General features: G+C 41.2%; 2 long non-coding RNA genes across 2 annotated transcripts; both read right to left on the minus strand.

Moving 5' to 3' along the window:
- Positions 1-2,903: 2,903 nt before the first annotated feature.
- Positions 2,904-4,153, minus strand: LOC124683869. The gene is made up of 2 exons (XR_006996842.1): positions 3,495-4,153; positions 2,904-3,175 (listed from the first exon to the last, which is right to left on the minus strand). It is a non-coding gene; the product is annotated as an uncharacterized LOC124683869 (long non-coding RNA).
- A 4,128-nt stretch (positions 4,154-8,281) lies between these two features.
- LOC124683870 lies at positions 8,282-12,076 on the minus strand. The gene is made up of 5 exons (XR_006996843.1): positions 11,186-12,076; positions 11,076-11,106; positions 10,394-10,510; positions 10,165-10,264; positions 8,282-8,583 (listed from the first exon to the last, which is right to left on the minus strand). It is a non-coding gene; the product is annotated as an uncharacterized LOC124683870 (long non-coding RNA).
- Positions 12,077-14,987: the final 2,911 nt, after the last annotated feature.

Genomic DNA, 14,987 nt, shown 5'->3' on the forward strand with positions numbered 1-14,987 from the left:
AAACAGACTTTAGTAGCAACTTCCACTAACCACTCTGAAATAATTGCATTATATGAAGCTTCACGTGAGTGTGTATGGCTTCGCAGAGTGATTAATCACATCCAGACCTCATGCGGTATAGGTTCATTAGAATCGCCAACTATTATCTATGAAGATAATGCTGCATGTGTTGCTCAAATGCATATGGGATATATTAAAAGTAATATCACAAAACATATTGCTCCAAAACTGTTCTTTCCTCATGAATTACAGAAAAATGGAGAAATAAATATTTTGCAAACAAAATCTTGTGACAATCTTGCAGATTTGTTCACTAAGTCTTTACCAACAGCTGCATTTCAAAAATACATTCATGGCATTGGTATGAGACGACTTAGAAATTTGCAAAGTTCAGGGGGAGAAATCTCCCAGGACTGAACTTAGTATTTATCATCCGATAATAATATATTGTACTCTTTCCTTATGAGTTCTCCAACGGATTTCTCATATAGGTTTTAATAATACAATTATTATACCAACGGTATATCGAATTCCTATATTATCCTCATATTTTTTCCACAGGATTTTGGAGGACATATATTTACAAGATCAAGTTTCAAGATCAAGTTTTCAAGAGACCCTATGGAAAATTTCGGACATAGAAGATTTTGAAGACATCGTTTGTCCAAGGGGGAGTGTTAGGAATAAATTAGCGTTGTAATTAGGCTAATAAGGTAGTTAGGATTTCTATTAGGAAAACTACCTAGCAGTTAGAAATATTGCGTTGTCCAAACGCTGTCTACACCGAACAGTCGCTACACCTTTTGGAAGCGACCCAAACCTTGTAACCGGCATTGTAAGCACCTGTTGGGAACCTATAAATACCCCACAGTCACAATCAATAGAATCATTCATTTCCCTTCAATCTCTGTGCTTTTCTTCAAGGAAAAACACTAGGGAACACCTCTCAGAGTCAGAGACCTACACCTACAAGACAGCCAAAGGCTTCACTCTTGAACAATACCATCTAGCTACTCTATCGGCAGGGGTCGCTACGTCTTGGAACACCCTAGTATTTCGCTCAATATATGGATGCTGTTAACTTTGTGCTTATGAGGTGTGCCCTGGTGTCCTAGCATCTGATTTTTTTGATAATAGAGGCTTTATTACTTAAAATGTTTTAAGCATTACACATAGCCTCTGTATAACTAGGATGCACATAGTCATTTAGAAGTCTTCTATCAATCCACGATAGATAGAAAAAAACAATATGAAAAGCTAACTACTATGACGCTCCATTGGCTTCAATCCTCCGACTATACAGTCATCCATATTGAGAAATAAACTCCGTGGCCGTATTCTCCGTGTAGACACCTCCATAAAGAGGTCTCCATCCTCCAAACGCTTAATTGGCGACCATGAACGGAGCAAAGTTGTACACCGGTAAATGACCTGCATGAGAGAAGAACTTTTGTCATTAAAAATCTTATCATTTCTTCATAGCCAAAGAGATCATGCTACCGCAATCACTCCCACTCTGATAATCGTTATGTACCTAGAATCCACCCAGTTTACCAATTGCCAAAAATGTTTGCAATGTTACGAGAAGGGTATAAGGTAGAACCTATCTGAATGATTGACCATATAGATCTAGCAACCCGACAGTTGAAGAAAAAAGTGTTTTATTGTCTCATCTTCGTGACAGAACACACATTTCGTACAACCTTGCCAGTTACGTTTTACAAGGTTATCTTTAGTAAGAATCACACCTCGACGAAGATGCCATGCAAAACCTTTGTTTTAAGAGGTATCTTCATCCTCCAGATGGATTTGTTATTTAGTACCGGTTGGGTTGATAAACATAATGCTTTGTACATGGAGCTAACCGAAAATATACCATTTCTGATGAGACTCCAGTGGAATTCATCCGTCCCCTGAACCAGCTGGATTGAGTTTAGCCACTCAATCAGTTCATTCCAAGAAATTAGTCGGGGACCGACAAGATCACGTCTAAACGTCATAGAGTGAGGGGAAGATTCCAACACCTTCTGCAATGTATCCCCTTTATGACGAACTATACTGTACAAAGCTAGATACTGTTCATGAAGGGTGGTTGTTCCCAACTAACGATCTTTCCAAAACCATATCTTCGCCCCGTTTTTGATGGAGAAAGAGCTAAATGGGAAAAAATACTTTTTAGTTGCCATGATGCCAGCCTAAAAATGCAAATCCCCTAATTTTCAAAGAACCTGATAGATCGTCTTTGAACCACATACTTTTTCTGCAATAGTTGTTGCCATACCCCATCCTCCGTTAACAACATGGCCAGCCAAGCAAAGCCCCATTCTTAACTTCAAGATCATGAACACCAAGTTCACCTTGTTCTTTCGGATGGCATACAATACTCTATTTAGTTAACCGGTACCTTTTCTTCTCACTATCCCCTTGCCAAAAGAATGTTGATCGGAAATAGTCCAATCTATGTAAGACTTTTTTCGGTAACTGGAAGAAAAAAATCATATACAATACCATATTTGTAAGTACTGAATTAATGAGAACCAATCTTTCTCCAAGAGATAGTAATTTTACTTCCAACTAGTAAGATGTTTTTGAAGTCTTTCTTCAATAATTTTCCATTCAGCCAACGTGAGTCTCTGACAGTGAATCAGAATATCCAGATAGCTAATTACGAAACTACCAATCCTACATCCAAATAATTCAGCGTACAAATTGGCTGATCTAGTTGATCATTAAGCTGGCTGCTAACATGGTAGATTTGTATGTGCCGTATTGCGGGAGGTTTGCTTAGTTATTGTATTGTACTAGGAAGGTTGGCGCGGCGACACGCGGCGCCCGTGGGGTGATTCTTAGGCGAAAAAGAAAAGGCACTTTATAGAAAGTTGGTACTACTGCATCTATAGAAATAGAGAGGATCTGCTAGTATTTCAGTAATAGCATTTGTCATAGTCATACAGAGTGCTCATAGTAGCCTGATATGGTCCACTCAATATTACATTAGCTGCGTGCCATTCATACTGGCCACAGCTGCAAATAGATGGCTATATTTTACGTCAGGTTTGTGGCCACGCCTAGACACAAAATATATTTTTCCACATGAACTATTTGGCTCATCAATCTGGGATTCTGCTCGTTTGACCTTTAGCTGGACTCATTTGTTGTAGATTAATTATATTTGCTGCAAAGAAAAGAGGATGGAAATGATTTCATTTGATACACTGCAGCCTATACCATTTAGTTACAATCGGTCCTGAAATTTTACTTGGACAGGTGCAGTGACCTATTTAGCTGGGAATAGTTCCATGGACAAAAACTCTTCTCATGTATTGCACTGTAGACAATGAGTATATATTGAGCTGCTAATACGAATTCGCAAGCATGGTTATTTCTATAGTGAAGAGAACAGATCGGAAAATGGGAACAAAATAGAGTATGCAGTAATCGAAGGATGGGAATCAAATAGATGATATAAATCATATGTGATGTTAGATAAGTACCCTGAAAGAAGAGCATTATCTCCAATGTGTGCTGCTAGAGCTCCAAACTGTTGCGCATTGTACGCAGCATTGCAAAATTATCAAGATACATAAAATTTCTTGGATCTTTCTTCATGCTTCAGAGATGATGAACATCTCAAATGAAAGATCTGATCTTTCTTCAATTAGTCTCTGAATTGACCTATGTGGTTGCTTGGCACACAGCCATCCAATGTATTTCCCTGGAACATTGATCAAAGATGAATGTTTAATTTATACGGAAGACAACTGACCTTTCTTCAGTAACTTATACAGCAAGAATTACTTTTACAGGTTTCAGAAACTGGAAGCATGTGTCCAACTTAGTATAGTTTTCCTGCTGGTGTAGACTTGTTAAAAGTGGGGTTTCTGCAGTGTTTTTTATGATGATCTTATAGAACTAATTTCATCCAAGAGAGTTACAAATGGAAGAAAAAATTCGCACTTACTTGGAAACATAATTAAGCAATTTTAAATGGACTGCATGCTGATCATGTAAAGCAGATAATGCCATCTGTAGAACTGGATTATAAGGAATTCAGCAAGAAGAAGGAAGCTATATTGTCTGCAATAATTTGAAGAAACCCGCCAACATAAGCAAAAGCCAGCGCGGACAAATGATTAGCCACGGGTTCAATTGTAGCACCTAACGGCTGCCCCGAACAGGAGATCGCTGTGTGCAGTGAACTACGTATCGGTGATCTCCATATCTATGTGTATTCCAGGCTTTTATGATAATGAACAGTTTGTATGTATAAATGGGCCCTTCCAGTTCTTCTCCCAACTGGTCCACGGGATTGTTTGGTCACAACCTTGCATGGTTGCTCCCTGTAATAGTGATATGAACAAAAAGGGTATCTCTCAAGACGGAAAATCAAAACACAAACACATTATGTAACACGTACCAGATGATCTACCATTATAAATAACTGGTCCATATATAAACTTGCCGGTCTCTATACTGGTCAATGCGATTACTTGGCCCATAACCTTCCATTGCGTTTCTCTGTGATTTCAATTAAAGCTGAATAATTTTTTACAAAGAAGGCAAATGTATTTCTGCACATCAAGTTGTGTAATAAGCAATAAATCTTACTATTTTTAGCTTTCTACCCGTATACAAAACCCTGAAGTACGTATGTAAGAAATATGGTGTGCTGACCTTCCTTTTTTTTGAATGGTTGACCTTGTTTTAGGTCCATGTCTGGTCCTCCATATCTACACTACTAGTTGAATGCCCGTGCGTTGCTACGGTCCTTTAAAATATTTGTTTTCCACACATGTAGACATTATGAAAAATTATGTGCACAGAGAGATATCCATGTAATATTTTGGATCTATTTTTCTTAAAATGATCTAATAAATAAAATATTACGCTTATTCTAGATCGGAGTGAATACAAGATTGTCTGCCGTTATCACGGGTTATCGTCTATATTAGAATGTACGTATACAATAAAAAGCGTTTAGATACATATAAGTTTAGACAAACTTGCAACATCCTTTTATTGGCAAAGGTAGTAGAATTAAATGTTGAAACATAGTTTGTCTCCCTCTCTATCTTTTATTTTCTCATTTTCATTAAATTTCGAAACATAGCTGCAATAAGGAAACCACTTTCATTGCCAATGTTAAATCCCGGTACTCCTAGACGAGACCCTGTATGAGACAATGCATTACTGTTACTATCTACATCACTGGGCTGGGAATTTTAATATAAAGTAAGAGCTATAAATGAACCCAATGGTTCTTGCACAGTTATAAGCAAGCTATTGACGCCAACTGTACTCTTGTCGATTGATCTCTTTGCGAGTCAGGCATGGGTCAGTGTAAGGTTTTAGGAATAAGACAATATTCTTATGTGACCTGATTAAGATATTCTTCTATGTCCCGATTGATAAAAGACAAGAAGATAATTGGTTAGAAGAATCAGTTTTGTACGCTTAGCTTCTATAACTTTTCAGAGTAGATATGCCTACTTTCACAAGCCAGTCTATGAGTTCTGCCCTCATGCTTATCCTTCTGAGTGGCACCTTTTCTTGGTCTGTTAACAGTCAAAAAATAACATTAGAGTAGCTATAGATAGAGACAAGATGTCAGGAGCTGCTTTAGGAGGAGGTGAAAACATGGACAACAAATACAATGGATTGGTGCAATGTTATATAGAACGGTGGGTGAATCTTTGTTCAAGGAAGACACATTTGAAAATGGGAGTTCTGTTGGTTCAATGCTTTATTTGCAAAATTATATGGCTATACAGTATATCTAGATCAGATGCGCAGAGGCATATGACGGAGAATTAGTGCAGATATTCCAGTTTCCATAATAAGGCATGTCCAAGGTTCGACAAAATAATATGAAATACGGATATACAGAACATACTTAATCATTTGAGGAAGTACCAACGGAAATAGAAGTATTTAAGCACACTACAGCATTGCACTTTCAGGTTTTGCATACACTGGTGCCATGAGATTCTATCATTCATTTGCAAATCCATGGCCGAATACAGATAACGATAGAGTCTGCCTATCAAGTAAAAATGATTTCACATCAAGTTATCATTAGTAAAGCATTTCAAAATCTTAACTATAGTTTATGGTTTTAACGCTCAAGATTGATTGAAGAATTGGAGCAGTACCAAAAATGCATGAACATAGCAACTTATGCCATTCCGACTAAGTGTCAAGGCCTGAAATTTTGTTCAAACAATAGTAACAGTTTCCTTCTCCACATCACTACAAAAACATAAACAGATCATTTTACTATTCAGTTGTTATAATTAACAAAAAAAGAGCTCCCAAATTTAGTGAGTAAATAATACACTCAATTCTTAAAAGAACATATGAATATATCTTACCAAACCATAGTCAGCTACTTCAGAAACCAAGTGATGTTAGAATGACATGTATAAAACTCGAAATTTTGGTTACATTGTAATCAAGATAAAATTTCACATGCCAGACATTAGCTACTTATGAAATAATCAAATCCCACACATTAATTGTATCAGAAACATCACAGAAACTCATGTAATATAATCACTGATCAGACAAGCCCATGTGCTCAGGTCTCTGAACAATGCAAACAAAATCTAAAGGAGGACACCACGCTACCTTATGAGAGGATGGGGAGGCGAAGTAGCTTTTGGAGGTGGTGATGCGGCAGTACTTAAGGTATCGAGCGACGAAAGGTGGAGGGCTTAACCGGAGGTGCCGTCATCATGCTAGTTGCCAGTCCTAGCCCAGAGCTCCTTCCCGTCGCAGGCGTCGTCAGTCACAGTTGCATCGCCAACAGGTTCCTCATTTGCTTACGAAGCCTGTGCTAAATGAAAAGTCGAAGCTTCCCTAAAGAAGCTTAATCAGACTAACCACAAAGATGTATAGACAATCAAGATTTACCCACTAAAGCCCCATGTGTCTCACTGGATTCTCCTACAACTCTCAAACACATCTAGTGTTGCCGGATTGGCGAGGTGGTGCCTCGATGGAGTGGGAGGAGGCGACCACAACGAACGAAGTCTGCTACCATCTTCTCTGCCACATGCCTCCTTTGTGCACGACAAGACGGAGTACCTCTGCGGAGCACCTGTCTGCCCACCGCGGCCATCTGGCCGACTGGCACGCGTCGCCGAGCTCCTCCCAGGCCTCCTAGTTCGCGCCTCCTTGCCACCACGCAGGTCGGGAACGCTGCGCTCGCCGTAGCCGTCTACCGCTGTCCCCATCGTACGACGCGGTGGGGCATGCTGAAAGCCTGAAACTAACTCCGGCCTCTATCAAACCATGCGGGAGGGGGCCGGGAGGGCATCGAGAAAGGAAGTCGATCTCCTTGGGTTCCCGTGACTTGTGCGTGTGGTTATTAATTCGTTTTTATCATTAATTTGCACGCAATCAAATCTTCTTGGTGCCTTGAACCATGCGTAAAATTAAGGAAACTACTGATTTTTTAAACTAAGGAAACGGAAACTACTGATTGATTGTGTGTAAATTAAGGAAAGAAAAATGATTTGATTAGATTTGTACTTAAAGCAAACACGGGAGGGCGGAGAAAGTGCTAAAAATGCCATGGCACGGTCCAACATGATTAAACGTCAAGGGGTGTGGTTGTACGGCTACGATTCTCCTGATGTTTGATGTCAAACATTTTTCATGACTTCCATTGATTGACATTTGGTTCCATGTTTTTATTGGTGTCTCCTGATTGGTGGTGGAGATTCGGCATTCCATAATTGTGGCGATCCCACGATTACTACTCCACCATTTACTTCTTTATCTGGCATGATGGTCTTAATACTCCTGAGTTGATTTTGGAAAGTGATTTCTGATTTTGGAGAATGATCCAAGTTTAGGAGATTTTGAGGAGGGGGCGCATGGATGGCTAGATATCGACCGGAAGATGTTTAGTAAGATTAGACGGTCTGGATGTCTCCAATCTTTGACATCAAACATGTTTGACGACGTACCAACTCCAATATAATAGTAAAGATAGTAAATAGTAATAGTAAATAGTAAATAAAGACTTAAAAAGGAGGAATTTGTTCCCTATTCTGCCCAACCAGCACTACGACTTTTGGTCGTCGTCAATCCTTTGTTCGTTCCACACTTCCGCTTCAGCATGGGCCGTGCCTACCTGGGCCGCTACAGCATGGGACGCGCCTCATTTAAACACCTTCCAGACTATCAAAAAGAAAAAAATTAAACCCCTTCCAAGAAATATCACGATCCAAAAACATGGGACGCGCCTCATTTAATCAGCATGGGACGCGCATCAGCCCAGGAATCACCTTCCTCAGGTATGTTATCTCTCAAAGGTATGTAATCTCCACAGGCCGGATTGGAATATCGCAAACTCACTTAAATGAGGCCCGGAATTGCGCCAAGGATGCAGTCATATAACGTGTACAAAAGCAGGACCCGGGGCAAGACATATCGCGAACCCGGACGATCTTCAACCTTTCGAGTTACCATGTCAGTACAATTTAGCCTCGGACGCGCCTGCTCGAAGAGGATAATGGCAGCAAGACCGAACCCTCGCTTCGCCCGAAATCCCCCTTGTAACTTCTTCTTTTCTACCTGCATCAAAGATTCCACTTGTAAATCACTGATACATGTGTTTCTCTCATTTTTCAGTCATGTTAGTTTCAAAAATCTTGAAGACATGCACACGTACAGCTATGGTTGGATGACGATCGCGAAAATTGTCACTGCGCGAATTAAAGTGACTCGGATGAGAGTTCTTATTTACCTTGCAATCGAAATGTGAGATCTTACTCCTTTCCTGTTTCCTCTAATGCAATGTCAAATCGACAGGATGGATCATCCAATTTATGTATCCATTGTTTTACTGTCAAAATGACTCTTGACATATTTTGCAATTTGAGAAACTTCGTATGTGCATTGTAATTTGACAGGGAGACATGATGGAGGCGATAGCATATCGGCAGGTAGAAGAACGTTGCAACACTGAGCTTCATGTTGATGAGGTTTACTTTTTCAAAAGGGTGGGGTTCCAGATTTCTGATTTGCACCCCCATTTGGATTGTTGATACCAACGGAATACTACGTTCACATGGACTCTCAGACCGATATTCGTCCTGCTCACTCTAACATTCGCATCCCTAAATTGCAGTCACGGTCCGTGAATTTCATTGCGACCACGAAAATTAGAAACAAATCTATCATAGGTGGGTATACTTTTTTAGTTAATAAATAATTAAAACTGTGTGCATACTGATTCTTACTGTCATGCATTTGTAGATGTAATGGGTATTGTCATACATGTCAGCCCTGTCATGTTTCACAAGTCAAACAATCGTAGCACCCCTTGCCGAGATGTCATACTGATGAATACCAAGTAAGATAAAATAACTTCGAATGTTTTATGCTTCTTCTAATTCTTTGTTTACTAAAGACTGGTACTTTACAAGTCGGGATTACCTTGCTCTGCACATATGGGGCAACCACGTGTCACGTCACATGACACAGTGGCGGCTTTCCGAACAGGGTATGTGGACCTTAGCTGCATCACACCTTCAGTACAGCGTGGCACGAGGTATAATACAAGCTATGTGTAGTTGTTAACTAAGTCTTCAACATATATGAGTATTGTAATGTTCATTTATTATATATAGGGGCTTTGAAATCGATAGACGAGACCCATATTGTCTTCGAGCCACACATTGCTTTTGATCTGGTAGCATATCGGCTAACCCTTAGCCTAGATCTGATCAGAGCGTTTGTTCGACACAGCATGAAGATGGGTTTCTATACAAACCTACGTCTAGGAAGGCTGTGAGTACATGAACTCGGGTCAGTTTTTATTCTCAACAGCAAAGACTCATGTGTGGCTATGAATTATTATTAGAACGGACTGCATTGTAATTCTTGGTCTCAAACCTTGTTCGATGTGTAATGGTCATTCAATTATTAATGTACAATTTTTTTTTGTTCTATTATTTGTGGTTGAACAGTTTCTTGCAGTCTTCAACTTGATAGTACTTAGGATATGGAGAAGGTGCATAACGAAAAGTATAATCTTAAATCAAGTATGAATGTATGATATACTAATGTCTCCTCAGATTTCACTAAAAATGCATTTTTCAATGGAAAGAAGTGTGCATCGCCATTTTGACTTAAGAGGGAGAGAGGGTGTACCTGCTATCTTTGTTGCTCACTTACAAATCTTGCCACTAGATTGTGTGCCCAGAAATGCATTTACAATTTGTTGTGATGCTGGACTTAACACTTTGCCAGGCTGCAACATAATGGCATGCTCACTTATATGTTTGATAAAAGGAAACAAGAATCATGATAATATCAAATAAAATACATTTTCAACCTTTCGGCAAGAGGTTAGTGTTGGAATATAAACTATAAACATTACCTGTAGCGATTGGAGGGGGAGCCATGCGGTTTGAACGACTCCACGGAGTTGTCAGACATCTCCTCTGCTCCTCTGAACTTGACGACCAAGGTAGCTGAAGTAAGCTAATACTTGCAGCTGAAAAAAGAATCCAAAATGTAAATGAACACAGATCATGTTGGACAAATAAATAAGGAAGTTTATTTGGCTAGGCAAGTTTCAGTCAGAAAAGAAACAGGATATTTCATCACAGTTGAGGACATTGGTAACAAGTACAATGGTTCACTTTGATAAACAAGTTATTTAGCATTCATTTTAAGTAAAGTCCATAGTTTTGTGTTCTGGTTTCATCAAAGTCATCGATGCTCGTAAATATCCAGCAAAAGTTGAATAACCGACTAACATAGGTCTCGGAGAGCCTCTGTCCTGGGCAAAAAAACATGGCATCTATTCATTCCAGGAGCTCAGTGGTAGATATAACAGTGTTGTTATCATACAGAGGCTGACAACAGCGCTTTCATCATGTTTACGCAGAATTAGCCCCGCACCAGCAGCTCCCCTCGCCAAATCGAGAGCACCAACACTGTTTATTTTCAGCCTCGCTTGGCCCCCAATATTGTTTAGAAATAAACAAGGATCATTTATTTGTGCATCATCAGACAAGGAGAAGGTAGTAAAAATGATAAGTGAGCATCATTCGCACCTTGCTTCTGCTCCTTCGGATCATCTGGGTTCTGAAGAGCAACAGGAAGTCAGAACTTTTAGTGCTGCTGATTCAGTACAAAACAAAGTATGTTGTAACCACAAATTTACCTTTTCTTTCTTCATAATCAGCTGCTCCCTTTCTGTCTTTGATTTTCGGTATGCAATCCAATTATTCTTCCATATATCCACTGAAGGCACACATTCAGACAGGTTTGGCACAAACAGTACAGTAATTTCTTTGTGACTAAACAATCCATCATTGCCGACTTTGTTGTAATGGACCAGCAGTATTACATTACTTTGTGACAAAAGAGTACATCATTGCGGACTAAACATAAATGTCTTACATTGATGATGACTCCCCAAGAAAACATCTTATCCGACAAACACGACAAATATTGATATCGCACTATGATCCTGGAACAACATCAGACTACATGCAGACATATAAATCATGGTAATGCGACACTTTTTACATATGCATACATTTTAGTTTCTGGAATGCCTCCGTGTCACAATGCAATGCAAACATTTTTTCCACGCGATGGAACATATTTTCGACGCAATTGAAACTCATCCAACCAAAATATTTTACTCAACTGGCAAGCATGACCCAGGTGAAGACCATCAGAGCACCCTTGTATAGCACAGGACAGCAGAAAAGGTTGCATTTTATGTACTTGCAAGTAAAATTTTCAACAAACATGAGCATTAATGCCTAAAATAATATACCATATATTTCTAAGGAGATTGATAACCATGTATAATGACACAAGTCGCTCAAATTAATACTCTCAACTACTTGAAACAACTAGAATGAGATTTTTGCACATAAAGGGGGTATAGAAATTGAAGATGGAAGACAACTTCATGATTGCTCAATTGACCAGTTTTCAGATGCTGGACTCCACTTAGCCTTCAGTTGCTCATCACTGTCAGCAATCTTAGCAAGGAATTACAAAGAACGAGGGAGCCGGGGGGCGGGGGCGAGCGAGCGAAGCTGGGGCCGGCGGGCGCGCGAGGGAGCTGGGGGGTAGGGGCGCGCGAGGGATCCGGGCGGCGGGGGCGCGCAAAGCTGGGGCCGGCGGCCGCGTGAGGGAGCAGGGGGCAGGGGCGCGCGAGCGAAGTTGGGGCCGACGGCGGCAGCGCGTGAGGCAATGGGGATGATGGGGATTTTTTTCTCCTTTTTGGAGAAACACTTCTCGGCATCTTCCAGTTTTTCAGCGTAGGTTATCTCTGTCTCAGTACCACAGAGTAGATCACTTCTAATTCCTGGTCGGTGCTCTTAGGCATGTTAGAAAACTGGGCGGAAATCTGGATTTAACAAATGTCGGATTGGATGTAAAAAAGGTGTGGTGTAACATTTTTCCAGCCGCACCCCCGGCTTTCGCCCATTAGCGGCGGTAGATTTAAAATGTTGTCTTCCCGCTACACAAAAGAATCGCCAATGTTCAGCGATCGGATCAGCCACATTCCGGCGATCGAAACTAGACGACTACAGGCTCATCGGCGGTCCCGTCCCGAGCAACGGCGTCTGGCGCGGCATCGGGCGATGCATCGGCGTCTGGCGTGGCATCGTCAGGCGAAGCATCGGCATCTGCAGTTGTCGAAGCGGCGGGAGTAGATGTCGAAGCGGGGGACGAAGCCGACGGTGGCCGGAGGATGTCTTGCGATGGGCGTCGTACCAAGCCCTCGTCTCCTCGTCCATGTTGGCGTCGTTGCCGCCGATCAGGAACGGCAGGTCGGTGTTCCTTTTCTTCGCCGCCGCTGTTTCCTTGAGCATAGATAGAGGAGGTGCGTACAGGGATCTTATGAGTTTATATAAAATATCACGTAACTATCTTTTTGATTCAAATAATCTTTTACGTCTATTCTATTTACATATATTACGAGGAAATATATGAGCCATAGGAACGCATGGAGATTCAAATCTTGTCGCATCCGAGTTACGCGGGCATGAAATGACAAGACATGTACTATCATTCTTTTGTATTTTCATACATGAGTTGTGAATTATATATGTGTACTAAGAAATAAAATTTGAGTACCCGTGGCAACGCACGGGCATTTGTACTAGTTAAATTAACCATGTTCGAAATCATCATAATTCTGGACACTGAAATATATCTCCCAGGTACAAACATCTAAATTTCACAAACATGGCATATTATCAGTTGAATTTGCTGATAAACATGTATATAAATTTGAAAGAAGAGAAACATGTGAAAAGCTTGGAAAAACCGTTAAGAAGTAATCCTGAGCAGGATCAACTTTACGTTGAGAACTTCAAATAATACAAATTGATGGAAGAACTCAAGATTAATGTGCTAATTAGAACATACCAAAGGGTTAAAACACTGTTAAACTCAAACCATGAAACCTGATGTTGTACTACAGAGCAAATTATAGTGAGAAGACTATTCAAGAATGATTTCGGACACTAAGCTTAAGGGAAAGGATAATGCATATCACCTTGAATGTGCTAGAACAGCCATTGGATTAATCGATCTATTACTAATACTGATGTGTTGCTGGAGACTGGGCAAAAGGATACAACTCTCACTTTTACCATGGCGGCGTGACTGTAAGGTGATGGTGCTAGGCCCTAAGTTTCAGAATGAGAAACATCTGATCTTACTGTCGAACCCCTTTTTCACTGCTGAACTTGAGGCTGGTGGGGCTGTGCAAAAGGATACCACTGAAATTGCTACCGATGGTACATCAACAATGCATTATATGTAGAAACCATGAAATATTCAAATTTCATATCGAGATACCAAAGAGTTATAGTGTACAATATTAAGAGTGAATGCTATTACTTATCTGTGCAAGGACCGAGGATGCAGAAACGGGTGGTTCTTTTCAATTTACAGCCCTGCATAAGAAAGAAAATCCTTGGTGAGAACATCAACAAAGGAAAACAGAAGAAATTAACAACATGGGAGACCATCGACGACATTTTCACCTGTAGTCTGCGAGCAAGAAAAGGACGGCGCAACCCTCTGTTAGTACTAACGCGGGTCCACACAGTCAGCACGGCATGGAACAGCTGAGCAGACGCTCATGAGCATGGCGGTGTGGACCGCTGCCACCAGGACCCCTCTGTTCGTGCTCCGCACCAGCTCTCAAACCTGCCTCTGCTGCACGGCATCACTGACTGTCGTGGTTTGCGTTGCGAACAGTGTTGTCATCGTCGCGTGGAAGCTGAGCCGCTTTAGGTAAGGCCGCGCTCCTAGATCAGCATGAGGATGGCACGGTCTGGCACCGGGTAGCCCCGTGGTCGATCTGGGCAAGGACCACCGCCCGGTCGTTGCACCACTGACCCGTGCGCGACGCGGGCATCCAGCCAGCCAGGCAGCAGCTACACCGTGATGCACGACATGGCAGCAGCTACACCGTGATGCACGCCATGGACATGTTCGGCGGTTGCGGCGAGAGCGGCGAGGCAACGGGGCGACGTGAATCAGCAGAAGCACCAGCCGGAGCAACAGCTCTCACACTCCCAGATCAGAAGAACATCAGTCAGGCAGAGTGTCGCACAAACGTGAGGAAATGGAGCAGACGATCCAGATGCAGTCGCAGCCTGAGGAACACCAATCGGCCACAGATATGAATCAACCCATGAACAATACGGAATAAAAAATGAAATCGTGGACACACATGCATCACGGACCGACCAATCACGCTGACTTAAACTGAAATCATAACGTGCCTGCACAATAAAGAAAAAGAGATATCTCTTGCAGCCGAACGCGAACTAAAAAGCCGGCCGCAAGAAAACTAACGATCTACATAAAAAAGAAGGGGAGAACGAAGAGTAGTTTATAAGAGAGCGATGAACAACAAAATCAACGAACCAAATTCAACACGAAGAGGAGCAGACGACATGATGGAACATTTTTTTTTTTTT

Source organism: Lolium rigidum, chromosome 1 (assembly GCF_022539505.1).
Source record: "Lolium rigidum isolate FL_2022 chromosome 1, APGP_CSIRO_Lrig_0.1, whole genome shotgun sequence".
NCBI classification, from domain to species: domain Eukaryota; kingdom Viridiplantae; phylum Streptophyta; class Magnoliopsida; order Poales; family Poaceae; genus Lolium; species Lolium rigidum.